The sequence below is a fragment of the Dermacentor andersoni genome, chromosome 7 (genome assembly GCF_023375885.2).
Source record: "Dermacentor andersoni chromosome 7, qqDerAnde1_hic_scaffold, whole genome shotgun sequence".
Taxonomy (NCBI): domain Eukaryota; kingdom Metazoa; phylum Arthropoda; class Arachnida; order Ixodida; family Ixodidae; genus Dermacentor; species Dermacentor andersoni.
The window spans coordinates 32636271-32661984 of record NC_092820.1 but is presented as its reverse complement, the minus strand read 5'-3'; the positions used below and the strand labels follow the sequence as shown (position 1 = coordinate 32661984).

General features: G+C 47.6%; 1 long non-coding RNA gene across 1 annotated transcript; it reads left to right on the top strand.

Annotated features, from left to right (window-relative positions):
• Nucleotides 1-1714: 1714 nt before the first annotated feature.
• On the top strand, nt 1715-13514 carry LOC140219240 (uncharacterized). The gene is made up of 3 exons (XR_011895375.1): nt 1715-2125; nt 2878-2968; nt 13081-13514. It is a non-coding gene; the product is annotated as an uncharacterized lncRNA (long non-coding RNA).
• The last annotated feature ends 12200 nt before the right edge of the window (nt 13515-25714 follow it).

The window sequence follows — 25714 nt, the reverse complement described above, 5'->3', positions numbered from 1 at the left end:
AAAAGTGCTCTCCGTTTTCAGCTTCACGGACATTTTCACTGTAATCATATGTACGGCTATACACTGTTTTGGACGAAACAGACGGAATTCCGTATTTTTGTTATGCGAACATCCGTATTATTGTGAGAAAACTTAAGCTGTCTGAATGAGCGCTCGTACTCGTAAAGTTTCAGCTAACAATATTTTATTGAACACGCAAACTGTACGCATTATGAAGATGCGTACAAAATGTGAGAGCTAGCCTTCTACTAAAAGCTGCAATAACAGATCGTATAAATATATATACGCATCTTCTATTGCGGTCGCAGTTTGCCGCGCATATGGGCCTCGCTGATCATATGCGCAAATATATGCGTGTCCTCGCAATGTTCTCAAATGAAGCGCTTTGTAGTTAGTAACACAGCATATATGTTTAAGTGAACGAAGAGCCGTGGACATACGTGCATACGTAAACAAGCTTGCAGCATTCAGGTGCTGGTGCACTGGGAATGAGATTGGTGCTCTGTATACGCCAAAAATTGTGTGCATTCTAAATCAGTACCGAAACGCAGGGAGTGGTATAATGACCGTAACGGCATTTACATTTTGCAACAAATGGTCTCGAAGGGGGCTGGCGGCCTATAGATCCAAGTACAACGGTCGGATGAAATTTTCGAATGCGGCAAGCAATTAACCCAAGTGTCAAAGGGCATTGCTAAACTGCAATGTAGTTGGTTTAACTCATTCCCATAATATTTACAAAATATCTCGTCTCTGACAATAACTGCCCATTCATTGAGACAAATCGATTACGCATAATCTTCAGTGTTCATGTGTTAATTCTTGCGATAAGATGTAATCGCAAACATATGGCGCTTCATCTTGAACCAAGACCGGTATAAGCGCGCTCGTTCTTGTACGGTAGAATAAAAAACGCGAACATGCACCGACATGTGTGTAAACTACTGGAAGGTGACTGAAGATGAAGGACCTATTACCGTGCTAGTACTGTGTGTACTGTCAAAAAGAAGAAAAAAATAATACGGAAAGAAAGAATGCCCAGTGCCGAGATGTAACGATTCAAGCTTTATTTCTTTTTGACCTAGAATGCAACACCATTAGTTCCATGTGCTTTATATATGGGTAATGTTATGACACAACTCATTATTTACCCGTTCATTACATGCACCAACCAGCCCAAATTATCTCTATACTAGAGATTATGGACGCATCGCAGTGCATTGCTTTGCACTTCATTGCAGCACAGGGGTTAGCTATCCCCAGTAGCGAACGCTTTGGTTGACCTCCCTGCCTTTCTGCTTCTTACATTCTCTCTCCCTTTGTATAAAACGCACTAACTTGTGGGAGAGAAAGTGTTCTCCTCTTTTAGAATTCGTCAAGCAATTATATTGCAGTTCCAGTAACTGTATCGACCGGGTCCCGGTCGAAGAAACCAACAGCAGGCGTTTCAAGACAACAGTGAACTGTTATGTTTATTGCGCTGGGCATTTTATACCAGAGCGAGGGAAAGGGGGTAGTGGAAATAGAGGGCAAGGAAAGGCACGTGTCGTTCCAGCGTGCCAAGATAGCTTGTGCTCGTTGAACTGATACGATACAGTAACTAGAGCACAAATGCGAAAACGAAACCGATTCTGTTCCGCGCTCACAGAGTGCGGCACCAGGGGGCAGCGCGCGCTGCGCGTCCGTTAGGAGTGGCAGACGGAGCTGCACATGTGTAGTCAGCCGGAATGTTTCGTGTCGTGTTGTAAAAGTTGTTAATTTGCCGTAAATATCTCTTGATTTGTACTCAAGAGTGAAGCAAGACTCCAAGGAAGAGAGATTGAAGCATCGGGAGCGAAGGACAGAAACGATGGATGGTTACGCTGCTTGGGTCTCGGCACGTTCGAATTGGCAAAGTTCCGAATTTGTCGCTGTGTTTTGTACGCTTGTGCGCTCGTCATTTGCCGTCATCGCGCGGAGATATTTGCGCTGGATGTCTTTCACTTCGTGTACAAAACTCTGCACGCTGCGGCATCGAAGAAGTTGTCCTGTGTTTGGGTGCACGTATGCGCTTGGACACGGATATATCCTGCTTGCTCTCAACGGGTGTTCAACAGTCTACGCGCACTCGTAACTTGCTCATGAGGTAAGTCCATTTTAATCTTATTTGGTTTGCATAACGTAGGTGTTAAAGTGATGTGTGCTAAGCCGGTGTCGCGAACAGAAATGTTGTTCCAAAAGACCACTATGCAACGTCTTAGGGCAAAACTGACGCATGAATGGGGAAAGGGATCACCCTATCTTTTCAGATCGATTCCAGTCGTAGCGCGATCGGCTCGATCGCAATTTCTGTGAGGTACTTCTAACCTTTTGCTCACTCGCGTTAAAAGCGTAGAATAAAACTGCGTTCAGTTGCGCACTTGTATTGACGCTTGTATTGGCTTGAGAGCATACTGTATCCGATACAAGAACTTCTGTTAAAATACGGAAATAAACGTTCGAGGCAATAGCAGTCGCTCACTACCTGTGATCGTTACTTTCTTGCTTGGGTGCACGTTTTAATTGTGACCAGAAAAAAAAAAGTTCATTGCTCTGGCTGCTCTGCTGTGTTTCCTCGGTGCAACTTTTTGCAGTGCAGCAAGACGTGTTGCTTCGAATGATGTCTGGGCAGTCAAGGCATTCGTGTCAGTAAGCAAGCAGTAAACGGGGTATCAGTGCGAAAAAAATTGGACATACGAGAGAAGCGAATGGTATCATCATTGACTCTTTTATTTTACGAATAATTCACTTGTATTACTAAAGCGGAGAGTGGATATGCATGAAAGTCAGATTGTATTGATACTCAGCAAAAACAAGGTAACTTATCATTACTAATCTATCCTTTTCTTTTACTGAAAGGCAAGTTGCTGTTGTGCTGGAGCTGAGAAGAGGTCTGCTGCCTGCAATGGGTCCATCTCTCTCAAGTTATCGCAGTATTGTAGCTCTCAAAGTGAGTGGATTTTTTTTTCTCTTAGCTATTTGCCACCTGAATCATGACTGCCACCTGCCACCTGAATCAAGCTGTGTAGGTGACCACTGTTAGTGACATTGGAGTGCTGGTGGACAAGCACTCCTTTATGATTGCAACGCATATGACAGAGTGTAGCTGTGGCAGTATGCGAACGTGTTCATCTATAAGCCAAATTAGGTTCTTTGAGGTAATATGCTAATATATTGATGACATTGGATTGTGGTCTAGCAGGCAAAAATGCTAAACAAGGAGAAGTAATTTTAATTTGCACTTGGTAAGATGTGCAAGCAATTCAGGCTGTTACATATGAAATGGGACATTTGTAGATGTCTTCTACAATGCTGCAGTCCTGAATAGCTTCAGAGTTTAGTGATACCACTATAATTTCTCTGTAAAGCATGCAGCAGAGTTTAGCAATGGGGGAGGCTGGCATCAACAGGCGTCTCCTTACTTAGTTAGTTAAATGGGGTTTAATGGCGCAAAAGCGGCTAAGGCTATGCTGCGCCAAAAATGAGGTGTTTTAAAATCCAGTTAATGAAGGAAAAGGCTTTGTTAATAATCTATATTTTATGTAAAAATCCAGTGTCGTCTACAAATTTACGAACGTCACATAATGGGACTAGCGGATCATCACCTAAAATTAGAGCAGGGTGTAAAGGTATGTGTAGTTGACATAATTTGTGCAAAAGTGTTCGTCTGTGTGTTTCAGTCTGCGTACATGTGAGTAATATGTGCATAACTGTTTGTGGCTGTTGACATTTCTCGCATGTTGGTGTGTCTTCTTTCGTAAGTAAGTAATTGTGTGTGAGGTGTGTGTGCCCAATGCGTAGTCGGCATAAAACTACATTGATGAACCGCTCCTGATGGTAGCATGACTTCCACTCGCCAACTATGGGTTTCGTGAGATGTAGTTTGTTGTCAGCACAATGGTCCCATTCGCGTTGCCATTTCGCTGTTAAGGCTTTTCTAATCGCGTGGATGCTATCTTTGTATGGAAGTGTTGTGTTTGTTATCTCTTTGTTCGCTGCCATCGATGCATATCTATCGGCTGCTTCGTTACCCAGTATCCCAACATGACTTGGTACCCAGCAGAAGTGGATTGATCTCCCATATTTGTTAAGCGCGACCATGTTTAGTATGTCCCCTAACAGGGGTTCACACTCATATTTTAGGTTTAGAGCCTTCAGTGTACTTAAGGAATCAGTGTAAATGACTGTGTTTTTGTGCTTGCCAGTTATAATCTTTTTAACTACAACCCATACAGTGTAAACTTCAGCAGTGAAAACAGAGGCATGTTTTGGTAGACGAATACTTCTTTCCCAATTTTCTGTTACGGCCCCTACACCCACGTGTTCTTTTGTTTTGGACCCATCAGTGTAGAATTGCATGTGATTTTGATATTGGTCCTGAAGAGCACGGAATTCTTGTATAATGTGGTCGTGAGGAGCGTCTCTTTTCCTTAAATGTGTTAATGTCCAGTCGCACAACTGCGTGAAATCGTACCACGGGGCCAACCATTCTGGTTTCTTGGCAACCTGGAGGACTTCGTGGGGAATTTCATAATCCCGACACTATTGCTCATGCCGCAGTACAAGTGGCCTAATCATGTTTGGTTTATTTGTGTAGTGTAAGCGTGAGTTGCACTGTGTGACGATGTTGTAGCATATGTGTTGCGGTGATTGAATTCTGAGTACGTAAGGAAATGTGAGGAATGCTCTGCGCTGCTCTAATGAGGGTTCGTTACATTCAACATATTGACACGTGTACTTATATTTATCGGGCGGCCACGTTTCGCCGCCTAACAAATCTTATCGCACAGCGCGGCACGCGCTTGCATGTATCCGAATTTTCTGGAAAGTTATCGATGCTTCTATCCACAGTCTGTTGTCGACGAACCTTCTGTTATCTGATTTATTCGCCTGACTCGAATGGTGTAGAACTTTGTGGAAGGCACGCGGGTCCCAACGATTAGTCTGGAACATTCGACGATCCCGTATAAAAGCCGACGCGCTTGACCCGCTGATCAGATTTCCGACGATCGCCGACTGTGTTCGCCGCTTTCGTTGTGCTATAAGTGTAGCCTGTTTTGTGGGCACAAGTTCGCCCAATAAAAGTTAGTTTTCTCGTTCACAGTATTGCTACTGTGTTCTTCTACGTCACCACCACGTGACATCTGGTGGAGGTGCTTTGCGTTCATGTACCGGACGCCCCCACAAAGCCGTGACCCAAGCCCTCACTCGGAAGACACCAACGTCGCCAAGAACCAGCGAGGTAGCCGCAGGCTGCAAGGACTGCCCCCGGAGCACGGACTTTTGCCTGAGACGACTAGGAAGATGGCCACCACGTCAACCCCAATGGCAGCCCCAGCGTCACCCGTCGTGCTGCAGCAGCCCAGGGAGCCTCCGACGTTCCGCGGTTAAACTTTCGAGGACCCGGAAAGCTGGCTCGAGACGTACGAGAGAGTCGCTACCTTTAACAACTGGAACAGCGACGACAAACTGCGATATGTCTTCTTCGCTTTGGAAGACGCGGCCAGGACGTGGTTCGAGAACCGAGAAGCCACCTTAACGACCTGGGAACTTTTCCAAAGCGGCTTCCTGCAGACGTTCGCAAGCGTCGTACGCCGAGAACGAGCCCAAGCGCTATTAGAAACCCGGGTGCAGCTACCTAATGAGACGACCGCGATCTACACGGAAGAAATGAGCCGTCTCTTCCGCCACGCCGACCCTGAAATGCCCGAGGAGAAGAAAGTCCGCCTGCTGATGCGTGGTGTGAAGGAGGAACTTTTTGCCGGAATGGTACGAAGCCCACCGAAGACCGTGGACGAGTTTCTTCGCGAGGCCACCAGCATCGAGAAGACACTCGAGATCCGAAACCGGCAATTCGACCGCCGCACAAACTCGACGAACTACGCCGGAGTTCAATCACTGGCCACCGACGACCTGCGCGAGGCTATCCGAGCGGTCGTGCGGGAGGAGCTACAAAAGCTGTTCCCACCATCACAGCCTCAAGTGGCTTCGATTGCCGACGCCGTGCGTGAAGAGCTCCAACAACAACTTGGAGTAGCCCCTGTATCGCCCCAGCCTGAGCCGCAAGCGATGACCTACGCCGCCGTCGCACGCCGTCAAGGTCCCCCTCCGCGACCGCGCCAGGGCCCTGTCACGCCGCAGTTCCGTCGTCCGCCGCCGCCAGCGCCAGCACGACCACCCGTCGCCCAGCGGACCTACGCGAGGAAGACGGACATTTGGCGCGCTCCTGACCACCGCCCGCTCTGCTACCACTGCGGAGAAGCGGGGCACATCTACCGCCGATGCCCATACCGGGAGATGGGACTGCGAGGTTTCGCCGTTAACGCGCCGCGGCCACAGATTGGCGAACGACCGCCACTCAGTGGAGCCCTCGACGAGCTTCCCGTTCGCCGTCACCAGGCCGCTACCTGTCGCCGCAGCACCGACCATACACTGGCCCAGCCCGGGGCCGGTCCGTCAGCCCATATCCGGAAAACTAAAAGCAGCAACCGATGGAGGTGCGGTTGCTGTTCGTCGAACTGACGAAGATCCTCCGCCGCCGACGAAAACGACGAAGAAACCATCTCGACGACTTCATGACGACACGCCGCCGTCCCGAAGAAGTCGGGAAGCCAAGACTACACCGACGAAAGACGACTTGACGACGCGACGTTCTAGCTTCAGATCAACACGACGCAGCCGTGATCCGACGCCAAGACCCAACTGCAACGCCAGACAAAGAACCACCGACCTCGACGTGCTTCTCGACGGCCACGCAGTCACTGCCTTAGTCGACACAGGGGCCGATTACTCCGTAATGAGTGGACACATCGCCGTCCAGTTGAAGAAGGTTAAGACTGCATGGGAAGGCCCTCAAATTCGGACCGCTGGAGGACACCTGATTATGCCGACAGGAATGTGCACGGCAAGAATTACCATTCACGACCGGACTTACCCTGTCACCTTCGTTATCCTCCAACAGTGTTCACGAGACGTCATTCTCGGCATGGACTTCCTCAACCAACACGGCGCAGTCATCGACCTGAAGTCGAAGTCAATAACGCTGTCGGAAGATCATGCAATACCGCCGGAGATCCCTCGTAGTCACCACGCCTTGAGTGTGCTTGAAGATCAAGTGAGCATCCCGCCTCGCTCCAGCATTGTTATTTTGGTCGGCACCGAAACACCCGCTGACGTAGAAGGTGTCATCGAAGGCGACCAACGTCTACTGCTCGACCGTGAAATTTGCGTCGCAAGAGGGATCGCTCGACTGCACGGAGGAAACACGAAAGTGTTGCTGACAAACTTCAGCAAGGAGTTCAAGCACATCAACAAGGGCACGACGATCGCATACATCGAGGAAATTGTGGAAACCAGCGATGCCTTTGTCCTCTCGGATTCTATCGCATCTACCCCGACAACCGTAGTTCCCGAGCCAGACTTCGACATAAGTCCAAGTCTCCCCGTGATTAAGCAGCAACAGCTCAGAAGTCTGCTTCGACGATACAAAGGCTGCTTTTCGACGTCATCGAGGATTCGACAAACACCAGTCGCAAAGCATCGCATAATAACCGAAGAATGCGCTCGACCACTACGCCAGAGCCCTTACCGAGTTTCGACGCGGGAACGTGAAGCTATAAGAGAACAAGTCGACGAAATGCTGCGCGACGACATCATCCAGCCGTCGAAAAGCCCGTGGGCATCCCCTGTTGTCCTGGTAAAGAAAAAGGACGGAACCCTACGTTTCTGTGTCGATTATCGTCGACTGAACAAGATCACGAAGAAGGATGTATACCCCCTCCCACGGATAGACGACGCATTAGATCGGCTTTGCAACGCTAAATACTTCTCGTCGATGGACCTCAAGTCTGGCTATTGGCAAATTGAAGTCGACGAAAGAGATCGCGAAAAGACCGCCTTCATCACCCCAGACGGCCTCTACGAGTTCAAGGTTATGCCATTTGGACTGTGCTCGGCGCCTGCAACGTTCCAGCGCGTGATGGACACGGTTTCAGCAGGATTGAAGTGGCAGACCTGTCTCGTTTACTTGGATGACGTCGTTGTCTTCGCCGAAAATTTCGACGAACACCTTAGGCGGCTCGCAACGGTACTCGAGGCCATCAAGTCATCAGGGCTCACTCTGAAGCCAGAAAAGTGCCGCTTCGCCTACGATGAGCTTCTGTTCCTAGGCCACGTCATCAGTAAGTCTGGAGTCCGCCCCGACCCGCAGAAGACAGCTGCCATCGCAAAGTTCCCGCAGCCCACCGACAAAAAGGCAGTGCGTAGATTTCTTGGCATGTGTGCCTACTACAGGCGATTTGTCAAGGACTTTTCACGCATCGCTGAGCCGCTGACACAGCTAACTAAATGTGACATCGAGTTCAAGTGGGAAACGCCGCAGGCCGACGCATTTGAAGAACTCAAACGACGCATGCAGTCGCCGCCCGTACTTGCGCACTTCGACGAGCTCGCCGATACCGAAATCCACACTGACGCCAGTAGCCTAGGCCTCGGTGCCGTCCTAGTGCAGAGAAAAGATGGACATGAACGCGTGATAGCTTACGCTAGCCGGTTGTTGTCAAAAGCGGAAGGCAATTATTCCACAACGGAAAAGGAATGCCTAGCCATCGTTTGGGCTACAGCGAAATTTCGCCCCTACCTATATGGCAGGCCATTCAGAGTGGTCAGCGACTATCACGCGTTGTGTTGGCTAGCTAACTTAAAGGACCCTTCAGGACGGCTGGCACGGTGGAGCCTCAGACTACAAGAATACGACATCACTGTAACATACAAGTCCGGTCGAAAACACTCAGATGCCGATTGCCTATCACGCGCCCCCATTGACCCGCCGCCGCAAGATAACGAGGACGACGACGCCTTCCTTGGAATAATAAGCGCGGAAGACTTCGCTGATTAACAACGAGGGGACCCGGAGCTAAAAGCCCTTGTCGAGTATTTGGAAGGGCACACCGACGTTGTCCCTAGGGCATTTAAGCGTGGATTATCTTCGTTCACGCTTCAAAACAACCTACTCGTGAAGAAAAACTTTTCACCAGTCCGCGCCAACTACCTTCTTGTTGTTCCGTCGGCGCTGCGTCCAGAAGTACTGCACGGCTTACACGACGATCCCACTGCTGGGCATCTCGGATTCTCCCGGACGCTGTCGAGGATACATGAAAGGTATTACTGGCCGCGTCTTACCGCCGACGTCGCCCGTTACGTCAAGACATGCCGAGACTGTCAACGACGCAAGACACCACCGACAAGGCCAGCAGGGTTACTACAGCCGATTGAACCTCCTCGTCGACCATTCGAGCAGATTGGGATGGATTTGTTGGGGCCGTTTCCGACGTCAACATCCGGGAATAAGTGGATCGTCGTGGCGACGGACTATCTCACCCGATTCGCTGAAACAAAAGCTCTACCGAAAGGCAGCGCAGCCGAGGTGGCGAAATTTTTCGTCGAGAACATCCTGCTGCGACATGGCGCCCCAGAAGTCCTCATCACCGACAGAGGAACGGCTTTTACAGCAGAGCTCACCCAAGCCATTCTGCAATATAGCCAGACAAGCCACAGGAGGACAACTGCCTACCATCCGCAAACTAATGGTCTCACGGAGCGCCTGAATAAGACCCTCGCCGACATGCTAGCGATGTACGTCGACGTTGAGCACAAGACGTGGGACGCGGTCCTGCCGTATGTAACCTTCGCTTACAACACGGCGGTGCAAGAAACAACACAGATCACGCCGTTTAAGCTGGTTTACGGCAGGAACCCGACGACCACGCTCGACGCCATGCTGCCCCACGTCATTGACGAAGAGAATGTTGACGTCGCTAGCTATCTCCAGCGCGCTGAAGAAGCCCGACAGCTCGCCCGCCTCCGGATCAAGAGCCAGCAGAGGACCGACAGCCGACGCTACAACCTCCGACGACGCTTTATCGAGTACCAGCCCGGTGACCGTGTTTGGGTTTGGACCCCTATACGCCGACGAGGACTGAGCGAGAAGCTCTTGCGTCGCTATTTCGGACCGTACAAGATCATCCGACGTATTGGCGTACTGGACTATGAGGTCGTGCCAGACGGCATTTCGCTGTCACAGCGGCGTCGCTCACGACCTGAAATTGTCCACGTTGTGCGACTCAAGCCGTACCACCAGCGTTGACGAACTTTGGGACTTCGCGTAACTGACTTGATTTCTTTTCGTTGTTTTGTTACTTATGTTTAATAAGTGTCCTTTTGTGTGGCGCTCTCTTATATTTGTAGCATCGGGACGATGCTTTTTAAGAGGGGGGTATTGACACGTGTACTTATATTTATCGGGCGGCCACGTTTCGCCGCCTAACAAATCTTATCGCACAGCGCGGCACGCGCTTGCATGTATCCGAAGTTTCTGGAAAGTTATCGATGCTTCTATCCACAGTCTGTTGTCGACGAACCTTCTGTTATCTGATTTATTCGCCTGACTCGAATGGTGTAGAACTTTGTGGAAGGCACGCGGGTCCCAACGATTAGTCTGGAACATTCGACGATCCTGTATAAAAGCCGACGCGCTTGACCCGCTGATCAGATTTCCGACGATCGCCGACTGTGTTCGCCGCTTTCGTTGTGCTATAAGTGTAGCCTGTTTTGTGGGCACAAGTTCGCCCAATAAAAGTTAGTTTTCTCGTTCACAGTATTGCTACTGTGTTCTTCTACGTCACCACCACGTGACAATATAAACTTTGAATAGGTGACGTCTACTTACTGTGAAGTTCAAATGAGGTGTTACTGTTAGGGTGACTATATATAATTTATGGTTTAATTCTAATCTTGTATGAGGCAGACATAGTTTACCCACTTCGTTAAACAATAGAGATGTAATATCTATGTATACAAGTATTACCCATTCATTTATGCCATTTGGACAATGGCAGAAATGCATGGGTAATACTTGTGTACATAGACATTACATCACTATTGTTTAACCAGGTGGTGCCCCTGCATGCTAAATTTTACAGGGCTATTATTAAGTAATGTCAACTTTTGTTGTAACATTAAGGCACCTTTTATATTATTACAGATTACCACCATTGTGTACCATCATAGTGTGATATTTACACTAAATGTATTTGACTTTGCTATAAAACCCTGCACAGTGGTGCATCATGAAATGTTTTTCTATAGTTTCTGGCCTCAGAATGCACTTCACGTTATATTCTTGTTTGCAACAAAACTATAATGCAGGTTTCTCTCCTTATATTTTGTGGCACTTCAAGCTGCGGCAAGCTAAACCACTGGGCAGCAATACTGGAATCGCTACTGCGTGTGGAGCTGTCTTCAAACACACACAAGGAATACATAATTGCTTTTTTAGCGCAAAACAATGGACACAAGAAAGACGACAGAACAAGGCGCTACTCTCAACTGACATCACTTTATTGCGTCCCTCCTTTGTAGACAGCAGAATCTAGAAGAACATGCGCTGTGAAAACCATGTGCAGGAACCACCAACATCTGATTACAAGAGCACACTCATACGACAGAATAAAAAAAAAACCATATTGAGCACTGTACAAGGTTAAAGAAAGTGCACTAATGCACTGCGACCCCAATGACTGTATGAAGAAAGCTTCCGATAACTCTCTGGCGGTGGTATCACGGCTCTTTTTCAATATCGTAGTATCACGAAACATTGCGAACATAAGCGATCCATACCAACAGGCACAGGTTCCCATGTGGCTCAACATTGTAAAATATGGAAGTGCAAAGCCATGTTTCGTGATACTATGATTCTGAAAAAGTGCTGTGATACCACCGCCCGAGAGTTATTGGAAGCTTTCTTCATACAGTCATTGGGGTCACAGTGCATTAGTGTGCCTTCTTTAACCTTGTGCAGTGCTCAATATGGTTTTTTGGATCCCGTCGCATGAGTGCGCTCTTGTGATCGGTTGTTGGTGGTCCCTGCACATGGTGCTCACTGCACATGTTCTTCTAGATTCTACTATCTATAAAGGAGTGACGCAATAAAGTGATGTCAGTTGAGAGTAGCGCCTTGTGCTGGTCGTCTTTCTTGTGTCCATTGTTTTGCGCTAAACAAAGTATTTATGGATTCGCACATACTAGCCCGCCAATGCATTGTGTTGAACGCAAAGAAATGCTGCTTTGCCTTCTTTGACTGTGTTGCGGGCACTTCTGAAGTACTGTCTGTCCAATAACCTTGGTGGCATGGAAGTGCCGTCCACTTCTATGCGTTGCTTTCTGTTTCATTGTGGCATCACATCACATTATATTCATAATGTGTATGTACTTTTTCTAAGAGACCCATATTCCTATCCTTGTGTTATATTTGCTGTCGCATTATTCATGTGCAAATGACCAGTGCTCCAAGTTCCATTTTATCGCAAAGTAAACTACTGGTACCTAAACAGTTCTGTATATCAGAAAACCAAAGCCGAACTGCTGAACACTATCAAGCAGCAGCCTTAGTACAGTGTCAAGTAGTCAGATTTTATTGGTTATGCAGAGGCGCACAGTGTACCTCTTTATTACTTGCTGAACAATTAAGCTGTGTGAAAACTGAGTATTTATGTAGCTTCAACCACATGCTATTGGCCATTGTTCCTGCCCTCAGCAAGTGTGGAAGATTATCATGGCATTTCTTTTTCTAACTCTTTTTCCTTATTACAGTGGGATTACTGCATGTGTAAGTAGGAAACGGATCACATAGGCAATCAAAAGCCAACAATGTGTAAACTTGGAACATTGATTGTACAGTTTGATGACCCAGAATAAGTAGAAATACACCATAAATGATTGACGATTAACTTTTACTTGACACAGGGCTAGAGCATACAGTAAGCATACTGAATGCTCATACGGTGTCACATCAATTTAAATTTTAGTTTAGCTTTACAGTGTATGCTTCTATTGTTGCATTCTGTCAGAGGGATGGTAATGTTTCGCGTGTCTAGCAACTAGGCTGTCTATATACAGTAGTAAAAATGTGCGAACTGTATTTTTTAATGATTTGATAGAATGTGTAGAACAATAAAGCCATACAATCAACGCACAGTGATGTGACTTTCTCTGCACATGTTGCAGGTTCAAAAAAGTATGGTGGAAGCTGTTGCCAAGGTTCCGACCAGAAAAGACAGCCAGTATAAAAGGGTCCACACCACTGATCTCTACTACAGGGGATGGACAGCACATCGAGCACCCTCGACTGAAGCCAACCTTGTCCCGGAAGTTGGTGCTTCACAACTTTGCGGCAGCACTTCGTTTACACGGGTGTGTGGCATTTCTTCCCCTAACATGCCTGCCTGATGTGCCATAACCTACCCAAGCAGTGTTTCGAGGTGTCCAGAATTTTTCCATTGCAGTGTCTACAGTGTAGCTAACATAAGTGGCGTGCAATGGGGACACTGGTAAATGAGAAAAAACTTGATGTAAGAGAACACTATTGTATACGGGTTCAGATTGTCATAAAAGCGCTTACCAGACATGTAGAGACCTCCTAAAATGCAAAAAAACCACAAAGAAAAGTTTTTCGGCAGCAATATTAACTGATCGCACGCACTAGTTAGTCCACCATATGCCCTGCTTCCAGGACAAGCGCCTGCATGACACCGCAATTCCACTGGCTTCACCTGCATCCGGTGCGGTATGCTGCATCCAGCAAAACATTAGAAATCACTGGTGCACAGTGTTTTCTGTCCCCTTTCTCGACACCTACTGAACACATGGTAAACTGTTTCCAAAGCAAAAAAACAGAGGGAAAGGGCTCTGAACACATTGCATTTTAAAGTGGCTGGTACTGGGTAACGCAAGTACTGTGGCATAGTAGATTTGCACCAGGCAACCTGCGCGCCCAAAAAGGCTGCTGTTTACTTGCAAATGGCCAACGTATTGTGAGCATGTTGAAGTTCTTTTTTTATTCTCATCGCTTATTTAGCTAGTGGAGACAGCTTTCACAACTGGAGAAGAAGCCTTGGAAGCATGAAACACTTCACAAACTTCATTACTTCATTAACTTAAGCAACTTTTCCAGACGACTTGAATCAATATTGTGGAATGCTGGTTTTTTTTTTCAATCACTGTTACCAAGTTTCACTTTGGTTGTGGCAACAAGTTTAATGTAGTTCGCTAGCACTCCTGCCAACACATATAATGTGCAGGTATCTGTGTTGAAAAAAAGACCAGCTAATGGTTTGCGAGGAGCTAAGGTCCATTTAGACCATTAAATTTTGAGCTTGCACCGGTGGAAATAACTGGTGAATGAAAGCACACCCAGGAGAACTGACCATAATATTTTCTTTCAATATAATAATGCTGAAGCTTTGAACTGCATATGAACTGGCTTGTTTAAAAAATGACCCATTTCCTTGTTCAAGTAAGACAAAGGTTCCACAGGAAGACAGAAACTTGAAGCCGTCAACAGCAGCATGAATATAAACAGCGCTCGACGTTTTGCAATCTTGCACCTGGTTATCATATTGTCCATCCCATTTTTTTCCACAGGCTGTTCTTTACTGTTTTATGGTCATACCCAGTTTAATGTTAATGTCCCTATTTTTTAATATTTCGTTAATATATCTTTTCTTCATCGCCTTTTAACAAAATATATATTCGTAATGTGCCTTCATTTACCATTTGCAGTGATCTTAACCAGATGCATCTTGATACAAAATTTATTTTCCTTAATTCTTCGTTTTCCTTTTCCAAAAGTGCAAACTGTTTATCTTGATACCTATTTTGTCTTCTCGGAAGATTAGGATTACTGGATTAATGACTGCTTACATGTGTACATCATTTTCTGTTTTGGTCACCCCTACTCTTTGCAAGAACTGACAGTAGTGCTCATACCCGCTCCATCACAATCACCACTGCTAAGCACACCCTTCCTTCCTTTATTTTAACACTTTGGCTTCTCTTGACCTATTATATGCACCAGTTTCTTCCCCAATGAGGCTAGGGGCCAGTGAGCTATGCAGAATCCAAAACAACACAGCCAAGGAAAACATTTGCTACCCTAATGACAAGCACCTATGTCGAAATGTTGGCTATAGCAACATCCCTTGTTCCAACAATGTTGGTCTACTTACATGTTTTTCTAACACAGAAGTTACTGCTTTGTCGTGTTCTGTGATTATACTTCTTTGCCGCTTTCTTTAGGATGGATATTCACGAATACTATTTGTTTCTCCTAACAGCAGCAAGTTTATCCTTGCAAGCATTTTGGGTCAAGAACAACTTTCACCAGGAAGAAGTGCAAGGCGAGTGATTGAAGAAAATAAAGTTGCTTCTGTGATCTAAGAACTTGAGGACTGAAATGTTGCACCTTTGTGTATATATGCTATGCAGTGCATTCATATCACAAAGTGCAAAGTGTTTTATCTCTGCAGCCATGTCAGTGTGTTGGCAAGACAATTTTCTCAATGGTGACCTGCTGTTTTGTCTATGAGCTGCCTTCATGACATTTGCATTTAAGGCGATGTACTATCGTGGACAAAAGTACCCTGGAAGTGCGAGCGTTGACCAAATTGCATTTCTGTTCAAGACCGCTGAAAACAGTGCGTCACGTATGCACATTCCGAACGCAGATGGTAGCACGGCTGATCCCAGCAAATAGTGCGCCATAAAATTCGGTCGACTCTCGCACGTCCTGGGCAATTTTGTCCCCGATGGCACATTCTTCGAACAATGGATATGCTCTGCAAGATGAAATACGGGAAGCACCTGTACTTTAACGGATATAGTACAGATTTAGCATACGGAGTCTTTCGTTTTCTGATACGGCAAGCACCTGTATTTTAACGGTTATAGTACAAATTCAGCATACAGTGTGTTCCGTTTTCTGAATACGAGACGCACCGTACTTTTACGGTTATAGTACAGATTCAGAATACAGAGTCTTCCGTTTTCTAGATACAGAAGCACTCGTATCTTGTATTACGGTCTCTCTTTTACAGTTGTCCGTTCTACGGAAATGACCGTTCTTAATTTACGGAAGAGTGTTCGGTCACAAATTACCAGCAAATTTTCTGTAAAGTAAGGAAAATTTTTTTTACAGTGTAGTGTTCCTTGCAAAATCATGGAACATGTCATATACTCGCATATCATCAACTTTTTAGACTCGGCAAACTTCTTTCATCCTTCACAACATGGTTTTCATAAAGGGCTTTCATGTGAAACACAAATAGCTATCTTCCTTAATGATCGCCACGTTAATCTTGATAACAACGTTCAAACCGATGCAATCTTTCTAGACTACTCTAAAGCGTTTGCCACAGTGCCTCATAACCACTTGCTACTAAAATTATATAGATTGAACTTGGATGCTCTTGTAGTACAATGGATAAAAGAATTCCTTACTCATCGTTCCCAGTTCGTCTTTGTCGATAACGTCTCCTCCGAACCCCTCCCTGTCACTTCAGGTGTCCCTCAAGGCTCAGTCTTAGGACTGCTTCTTTTCCTATTATACATTAACGATCTTCCGCGGCATGTATTCGTATGTTCGCTGACGACTGTGTGATTTATCGTACTGTGACTAACATCTCTGACCAAGCATCGCTCCAGAATGACCTTAATAACGTGAAGGACTGGTGCAACTGTTGGCAAATGGCCTTGAACCCTAACAAGTGCAAATTTATTTCAATTTACCGCCGTCGTAATCCTTATCTGTCTACTTACACAATTGCAAACGTCCCAGTAAAATCAGTTTTAACCTATAAGTACTTAGGCGTAACTCTGTCCCACGACCTTTCCTAGAATGCGCATGCGACTAACGTAATCTCGTCAGCAAACAAGTCCCTTGGGTTCATGAGGCGTCATCTTCGTCATGCTCCACAGCACGTCAAACTACTCGCATACAAATCATTTGTGAGACCACAACTGGAATATGCCGCCGCCATCTGGAACCCTCATCAAACATATGCCATCAATGCAGTCGAGTCAGTTTAGAATCGTGCGACTAGATTCATCCGTTCTTCATATTCATATAACATCAGCATTTCACACTTAAAGGCACAATCTAGCTTGTCATCTCTTGCTTTTCGTCGTCGCATCGCCACGCTCTCTCTTTATCACAAACTTTTTTACAGCTCACTAAGCCGCCCGCCTTACGTCACGCCATCATCCTCACGCAAGTCATAGCGCACCAGCCATCAAGTCCAAGTTTCTCGTCCTTGAACACGAACTGTCACTTTTCAATCATCATTTTTTCCTCGAGCTGCCAAGGACTGGAACGACCTACCCATTAATGTCGCTGCCATCACATGTCATTCACAATTTCTAGAAACTGTTGAAACCTGTATTTCAATGTAACACCTGCCTTTTCTTGTGTTCACATGTCAACCACCCCTTATGTAATACCCCGAATGGGGTCATTAGGGTAATAAAATGAAATGAAATGAAATTAAATGAATAAGGATTACGACGGCGGGAAAGTGAAATAAATTTGCGCTTTTTAGGGCTCAGTGCTATTTGCCAACGGTCGCACCTGTTTTGCAAGTTAGTAAAATGATTCTTAAGAGATGCTTGCTCAGGAATGTTTGTGCCAGTACCATAAACCAAAGAATCGTCGGCGAACATGTCCACAAGACAAGGTATTATGCAGCGTAAGATTGCAAATATATATTACGAAAAGATGCGGTTCCAAGAATAAGCCTCTAGGGACGTCTGAAGTGATAACGAGGGATTTGGAGTAGAATCTACTGACAAGGACGAACGGGGAACGATTAGTAAGGAATTCCTTTATCCATTGTAGTACGTGAAGATCTCAATTCAATTTCGATAATACCATTAGCAAGCGGTTTTGAGGCACTGAGTCAAAAGCTTTAGATTAGTCTAAATAGATGGCATCGGTTTAAACGCTATCAATATTAATGTGCATATCATGAAGGACGGTAACTAGTTGTGTTTCACATGAAAGCCCCTCACCAAACCGTGTTGAGAAACTCGAAAGAAGATTACCGAGTCTAAAAAGTTGATGATGTGCGTTTATATGACATTTTCCTTGATTGTGCAAGGGACACTACTTAATGAAATGGGGCGGTACTATAAGGGGGAGTCTTTGTTATCAGCTTTCAATACTGGGAACACCTTTCCCACTTTGCAATCATTCATTAAGGCGCATGCAGAATCTGACTGCGAGAACAACAGAGTGAAACATGCCACAGATATATGCTTAGTATGCACTAGGGTCTTTGAGTTAAATTCGTCTACACCAGAAGGTGCACATATTTTGGTCTTTTTTACAATTATTGACATTACCCTATAGATCGAAAACATAATGGGTGGAATATGCGATGTTATGTAAGTAGGTAGTGGAATGGATTCTTTAGTGAACACAGCAAAAAATGCGGTATTGGAATATCAGTGCACTCGGCGTCCGTGGCGGTGTCGCCTGCTGCATTCGTCATGCTTGTAGCACGACGTTCTAGAGTACTTGAAATGCCCCAGAATTATCCAGGATTTCTAGTAAGTGCTGGGGTAGGTGGACGTTATAAATGTATTTTTTTATCAGTGCAAACGGCACTCAGGCATGCGTTCGCTGCCACGTAGTAGTTCTCACCCAAGCCAGCGTTCTTCACGTTCGCGTTTGCCGGTACGACATTGTGCTTCCTAATATGGTAAGCCAATCGTTACTACGACTTCTGCGGCCAACAAAGCTGTGAACGATATTGGTGTAATTATTTAATATTTCCTTGTGACAATGAAATACTTCGCCTTCTCTAGGAAACTTCGACTTTTTTTTCACAAAAATTGATATTTAAGCACGCACAATGAAATTCGCATGCACAAAGGCTATAGTATTACCTCTAATAAAACTTGGTGGTGGGCTAGTCGGTGATGGATTCTTCAAAACTGATCGTAGCGCTAACAAAGACGAGCACAGAGTGAAAAGACGACACGATGACGAGGAAACGCGACGAGTAAGCGTTTCCTCGCCGTCGTGGCGTCTGCTCACCGTGTGTTCGTCCTTTTTAGTGCTACCATCAGTTTTATTAAAGTATTACCTCTCGTTTCAGGAAACTTCATTTCGGTGGTTATAATAGCTGTGCAAAGAGAGAGTACTGAATTCCGTAGCCCCTGTATCTGAAACACGTTTAAATCGCCCCATGCCTGCTCAAGTACGTACACTCGCCCACAAAATATTGCGGGGTGCGTGAGCGTGTGGCCAAACGACCCTCTCCCCCTTCTGGCGGTGAACCCCCGGTGTCGAGACCGGCGCCTGCACGCATGCACGTCCCTCCGAGACTGCAAGCGTGCCTGTTTCCGCGCGTCCTCCTTGCGCGCCGGTGATATTCGAATGTAGCCGCGAGGTAGCCCTCTTGCGATATGCGCTGTGGCCATGCTGTGGCCCTGTGGCGGCTTCGACGGGCGAAACTGTGTGAAGCGTGTTTAGAAGCGTGAGTTGTCGGGCGTGCCACTGCGGCTGCGTTTTGCCGAGTCACGAGCGCTGACGCATAGGGCCGGCCCGGTGGCGAACGCAACAAGTCATTTGTTTTTCTGGGCTGCAACTTTTCGTGGCCAATCATCGTTGTTTGTTTCTTTTTACGAATGGGGCGTTCTCCCGCAGAAGAGCGTGGCATATAACGCGTTCTATTGAAGGAGACAGGCAAGACGAAAATGAACAATTTATTTCCGTTGTATAAACGAAGTCCTGCCCGTCGAAGCCGCCATGGCGCATATCGCAAGAGGGGCACATCGCGGCTACATTCAGATATCGTCGGCGCGCAAGGAGGAAGCGCGGAAACATGCACGCTTGCAGTCTCGGAGGGACGCGCATGCGTGCAGGCGTCGGGCTCGACACCAGGGGTACACCGCTAGAAGGGGAGGAGGGTCGCTTTCCCACGCGCTCGCGCACCACGCAATATTTTGTGGGCGCGTGTACCTTATCACAAAAGCTTCAGTTAACTGCGATATTTTCACTTCGTTGGCGCGTTACCCACAACACATTCCCCTTACTTTAAAGCAAAGTAATCAAAGTGGTTTTGTTTAATTCTGCAATGAATATGATAACTCGTAGAATCCGCGCGCAAAAAAGAAAATAGAGAAAGTACGCGGCCCCAGTGTTCTTTACAAATCTGATGGCACAAACAAACATTAAATTTTCACCATGCAGTAAAAATGAAAGCCCTATTTTCGCGACATGTAAGCTCGAAGGGACGTAGATACTTTTCAAGCTAATGGGAAAATGGCTGATAAACAGCGGATAGCAAGTTAGAGCACATTCTCACTGAACTTTTTCAATGACTGAAACTGACACTCTTGGCATATTGTTAGCGCATCAGGCTAGAATTTGAACTGTGGGGTTGAGGTGCCGAAAGTGCGACTTGATTATGAGGCACGCGATAATCGTAGATTGTGGAGTAACATTAACCATTTAGGGTAATTAACAAGATTAAAGATAATTACCGATTGCACGAGCGCTTTTTTTTTCATTTTCCTTCATTTCGCTACCTTCGAAATTCGGCTCCGGTGGCCGCCGCTGAATGTATTACCTTGAGCTAAGTAATGCAACGCGTTATCCACTAAGCGACTGCGGCGATTATCACACTGGAGAGTCGGAAACACTTAGCCATAGAGTTAGTATAATGAACATCAGAGGAAAAGCTCCTCATGGTGCCCATGCATTGAAAGTGGCAACTGCAAGGGCGCCGCCATGTTTGTTCTCAGCGCAGGCGCACAGGCGCAGACGATGAGATGCGATTCAGACGAGACGCGCTATCGACGCGATACTAAACCTCTCTCTGTATGCTGTAGCAATGTAGTTGAAGCGCCCGTAAACGCATTGTTTCAAGCGCCGTAAACAGATCGAGAGTGACGAACACGTGCAATGGTTCGACACAGCTATCCAGATGGCATGGAACGAACCTGCACCTGCCACAGCTGGACCAACTGCTTCCACCCTGGGATGATATAAAGGTTACGGTAACCGGGACCCATTATCACGAACATCAAAGGTGAAAGCAGGGAACACCGACAACAAAGAGCATTTTAGGCGTGCAAGAAAATCCCCAAGTAGCAAAAATGTACACTGACGCTGCCTCACAATACTATAGGATAGGAATAACTTTAATAAAGTGCCGGCAAACGACGGTTTAACGCGTCGTGACGCTGGCCAAGCGTCGACCCGGGATTATACCCTACTCTGCACTAGCCCAGTTGGGCCCGTTTGTAGTGGGTCATGAGGCTTGTGCTTTTCGAGCGCACCCCGGGCCTGCTGGACGGCCCATAGTTGTAAGTCCTTGTCTGCAGACTGCAGTGCGCCTTGAAGTTCGGGCGGGTAAGTCCTGGAGGTAGCTGCCGTCGGGAACCTGGCACAGTCCCACATGATGTCCCATTGGTCCGCCGGACCCGCTGCACAAACACCGCACAGCCCACTCGGATAGAGCTCTGGGTGAAGCACGTGTGCAGCAATGCGGGGGCGAGGATTGACGCGGTCTCTATTTGCCTTAGGATTACGGCCCCCTCCCGACTGAGTGCCGGGTGGGGAGGCGGCATTGTCCGTCGAGCTAGGCGGTAACACTTGGTTACTTCGGCATAACTAGTCAATCTGTCCTTGGTTTCGAACCACCACACGAAACGGTCACTCTCGGGGGCGCGGAAAGTAAGCGCTCGCGCCGCCGAATGGGCCGTCTCGTTGTTGTTCGGTGAGGATGCACACTCACCGGCGTGCGCCGGGAACCACTTGATACGGACGGTGCTGCCGCGGTCTTGAAGTTGGAGCTTGCCGATGATGGCGGCCGCTGGCGCGCATATTCGCCCCTTGGCAAAGTTGCGCACTGCATTCCTCGAGTAGCTGAGCACGGTGCGACACTCGCCCTCGGTGATCGTCAGAGCGATGGCAACCTCCTCAGCGTCTGTGGCGGTAGTGCACCGTACGCTCGCTGCCGTTGTCTTGTTGCTGGTCGCCGCCGCAACGACCACTGCCGCGAAGCCTTCCCGCTTGTATTCTGCGGCGTCCACGTATGGGGCGTGCGGGTCTTGGGCGTGTTCTTCGGTGAGGGCCTTGGCCCGCGCCTGCCGCCATTCTTGGTTGTACTCTGGGTGCATGGTCTTCGGGATGGGGTCCACGTAAATGTGGGTCCACGCCTCATCTGTAATGCCGCACGGTTGCCGGCTGGGAGCTTGTGGGTTGTAACCCAGGGACGTCAGTATACTGCGGCCCGTCTTGGTGGTAGAGAGGCACTCGAATTGCGCGGTGAGCTGCGCCTCGGCTATTTCTTCTAAGGTGTTATGGACGCCGAGCTGCAAGAGCCGAGCCATACTCGTAGTCTGCATTAAACCCAGCGCCGTCTTGTAAGCCCGTCTGATCAACGTGTTGATCTTGGTCCTGTCAGTGACGTGCCAGTTGAGGTAGGCCACAACGTAGGCGATGTAGCTGATACCGAACGACTGGACAAGGCGCACGAGACTGTCTTTACGCATGCCCGCCTGTCGTGTAGAGACTCGATGTATGAGCCGGATGGCATCCATTGCCTTGGTGGTAAGCTTGTTGATGGTGTCGTCGTTGCGGCCGCTCTTGTTCAGCAGCAGGCCCAGGAACCTGATCTTGGGAACTTCGGGGATGCCTTGCCCCGATGCAGTCACAATCTTGATGTGATCACACTCCCGAAGGGGAGCGCGCTTCCGTCCCGGTCGAAGCGGTGTGAGGACGAACAGCTCAGATTTGGCGGGCGAGCACATTAGGCCTGTGCCGTCAAGGTGCTTCTCGATGGCAGTAACCGCCGCTTGCAGCTGTTGCTCGATGCTGGCGTCGGTGCCGCCGGCCGCCCACAGGGTTACGTCATCGGCGTAGATCGTATGCCGGACGCCGGTCCCCGCTACTGCCCTCGCTACCGCGATCAGGACGAGGTTAAAGAGCAATGGCGAGATGACCGAACCCTGTGCAGTACCCGTACTGCCGAGCTTGTGTTCGGGGAGCTTGACGTCTCCGGTGTGCAGTGCCACCGTGCGGTTGGTCAAGATGTCTTGAATATAATTGTAGCTCGTTACCCCCATGTTGAGTCCTGATACTTGTGCTAATATGGCTGAGTGTGCGACTTTGTCGAATGCACTTTGTAAATCGAGACCCAGATTTACTTTGCTGTCTTGTGTCTTGCTGTCGATGATTTCATGTTTGAGTTGTAACATGGCATCTTGTGTGCTGAGTCTGCGCCGGAAGCCGGTCATCGTGTCAGGATAGAGGCCTTCCTTCTGTAGGTATTCCAGCCACCGGTTGGCGACCACGGGCTCCAGCACCTTGCCCACGCAGGACGTCAGCGAGATGGGACTCAGGTTGCCGATGTCCAGTGGTTTGCCAGGTTTCGGAATCAGGATCGTTCTTGCCGTTTTCCACTGTCGGGGGAGCTTGCCCGAATGCCAGCATTCATTGAAGTAATGGGTTAGTGCCTCTATCGAAGCGTCGTCCAGGTTGCGTAGCATCTTGTTCGTAACGAGATCTGGGCCGGCTGCTGAGCGCGTGTTGAGCCCGTGCAGCGCTATCCGTACCTCTGATATTGTAATGTCTCGGTCAAGCCACGCGTTGGGCAGCCCCCCGTACGGCGAGTGGGTTTCCGTTGGCGTGTCTGGCAGATACTTGGCTTCCAGGCTACTGATAACAGCGTCTTTTCCTTATTGTTGTGTGATGGTGTGCATGAGGCGGGCCAGGGGGTCGTGCTGGTAGGACTTGGTTTTATTTTGTCTAGGAGGTGCCGAAGTAGATTCTATGTACAACTGCGAGGCAGTTCCCTGTCAGCTCGGTTGCAGATTTCGTTCCACTGTTGACGGCACAGGAGCATGCAATGTTCTTCAATGGCCCTGCTTAAGTGAGCCACCTTCTTCCTCAATTTGCGATTCAGCCAGTGCTGCTTCCAACGCGCCTGTATCGAACGTTTGGCCTCTATTAGATGGGCCAGGTGGCTGTCCATGATGATGACGTCCTCGTCTGTTTCTATGCATGGTCTTTGCGGCTGAACGCACTGCATCGCGGAGCTCCACCGTCCATGTTTCGATCTCTGTGATGTCTTGTGCTGTGGTGAGGCGCCCCTTGCGGAATTCGTCCCAGTCCGTCCACTTGTGTATAATGGTATTGCTCCGTAATTGGTTGGGTATCGTAATTTCGAGGATGTAGTGATCACTGCCCAGGTCGACACCCGTGTTGTGCCATGTTACTTTGCCCGTGTGGTCATTTTTTATGAATGTAACAATACTATGAACGTTGCTGAAAAATGTAGGCCGTTAACACTTACTACAAAGAAAACGGGAAAGCTCGCGCTGAGACCCACAGCGACTATGCTCACAGGAAGGCCACCGAACTTGAACTACAAGCCATCGAACAAGCCACTAAACTCTGCGATGGGCACACAGAAGCCCCTGTTGACATGTACACTGACAGTCAGGAGGTTCTCAAGCAGCTGAATACCTGATCCTTCACCACTTCCATAGCGCACCGCATAAAACAAGCCTGCCGCCACTAGCGGCACATTAACGTCTTGACTTCCTAGTATATTCGACACCAGGCAGCAATATGAGGGGAACGCGGAACAGGGTGGCCCATGGTCCTGCAGGTGAGGAAATTAGAGAGGAACGCCATAGCAACATTGAAGGAAGCCCACCATAGCTGGAGCATGCTTATAGCTTTCCGTCATCCGTGATTGTGCCAGACCTGAAGTGAACCACGATAGTAAAGCTCTACTGTGGGTCTCCACTCCTAGCATGATTCCTCCCATTCGCACTCGCCTTGGCAAAGGAGCCCATGTTATCCTCCTGAAGGCAACAGCTAAAAGATCCATAGCACCGGATTTCCTCAGCAAGTGGAGACGAACACAAGTGAAATGCCCCAAAGCCTTGCAATCAACATCCACATGAAACATCTGATCTGTTATTGTCCCGCTATAGCTAGCCTCAGTGACAAGCACAACCGACCTCTAAGGGTGGAGTCGTACGAAGACTTGGTCTCACCGCAAGAAGGTGCCACCAGGAGAATTAACGCTGATGTCCTTCGATGAGGAGGCCCACATCCTTCCTTTCACCTGATCCATTACCCCCTTCTTAGGCGGCAGGCCATCCTTCTAATATTTCATTATCGACAAATCGTAAATATCAATCAATCGTAAATACTACGTGACAGTTCTATAAATGAACATCCAATCTTTCATAAATGTAGATGATTTTTACACATTCTCCACACGTACCTGTTGTAAATGAATGTTGTTTTTATATTTCATTGGACATTTGGAGCCTTATAAAATCGAATAGTTGAAACAACCCGGTGCCTTTGCGGTTGCAGCTTTTCAGTCCAGCTATTCCTGTAACGCGTTTAGCAGTGAAAACCACTAGGGACTCATGCCTTAGTGCTTAATGAAGCGACATAGTAGATTAGCCAATGCATGTTGTAGAGAAAAAACAAAAGAATACTAGCATTCTGCAACGGGGAAAAGAAAATCTAAAAGTAAGAACACGTGTTGCTGATAGTTTTTCTCAGCAGTGTTTGATCGCCTTCTACATATGCGCAGTTACCTTTGGGAAATTAAAAGAAAGTTTTGAAAGATCCCAGACTGTCTACGGAGGTTTTTTTTACATTGCAAGAGTCGCGTTTTCGTTACGCTGCTGGCTCCAGCAACGTTTGGTAGTACGATCACCCATGTTTCACGTGAAAACATGTACACAAACACACTTATAAGTCCGGGAAGTCAGATGCTGCTGCTTATAGCATTTCATTACGTTTGGTAGTAAGATCATCCATGTT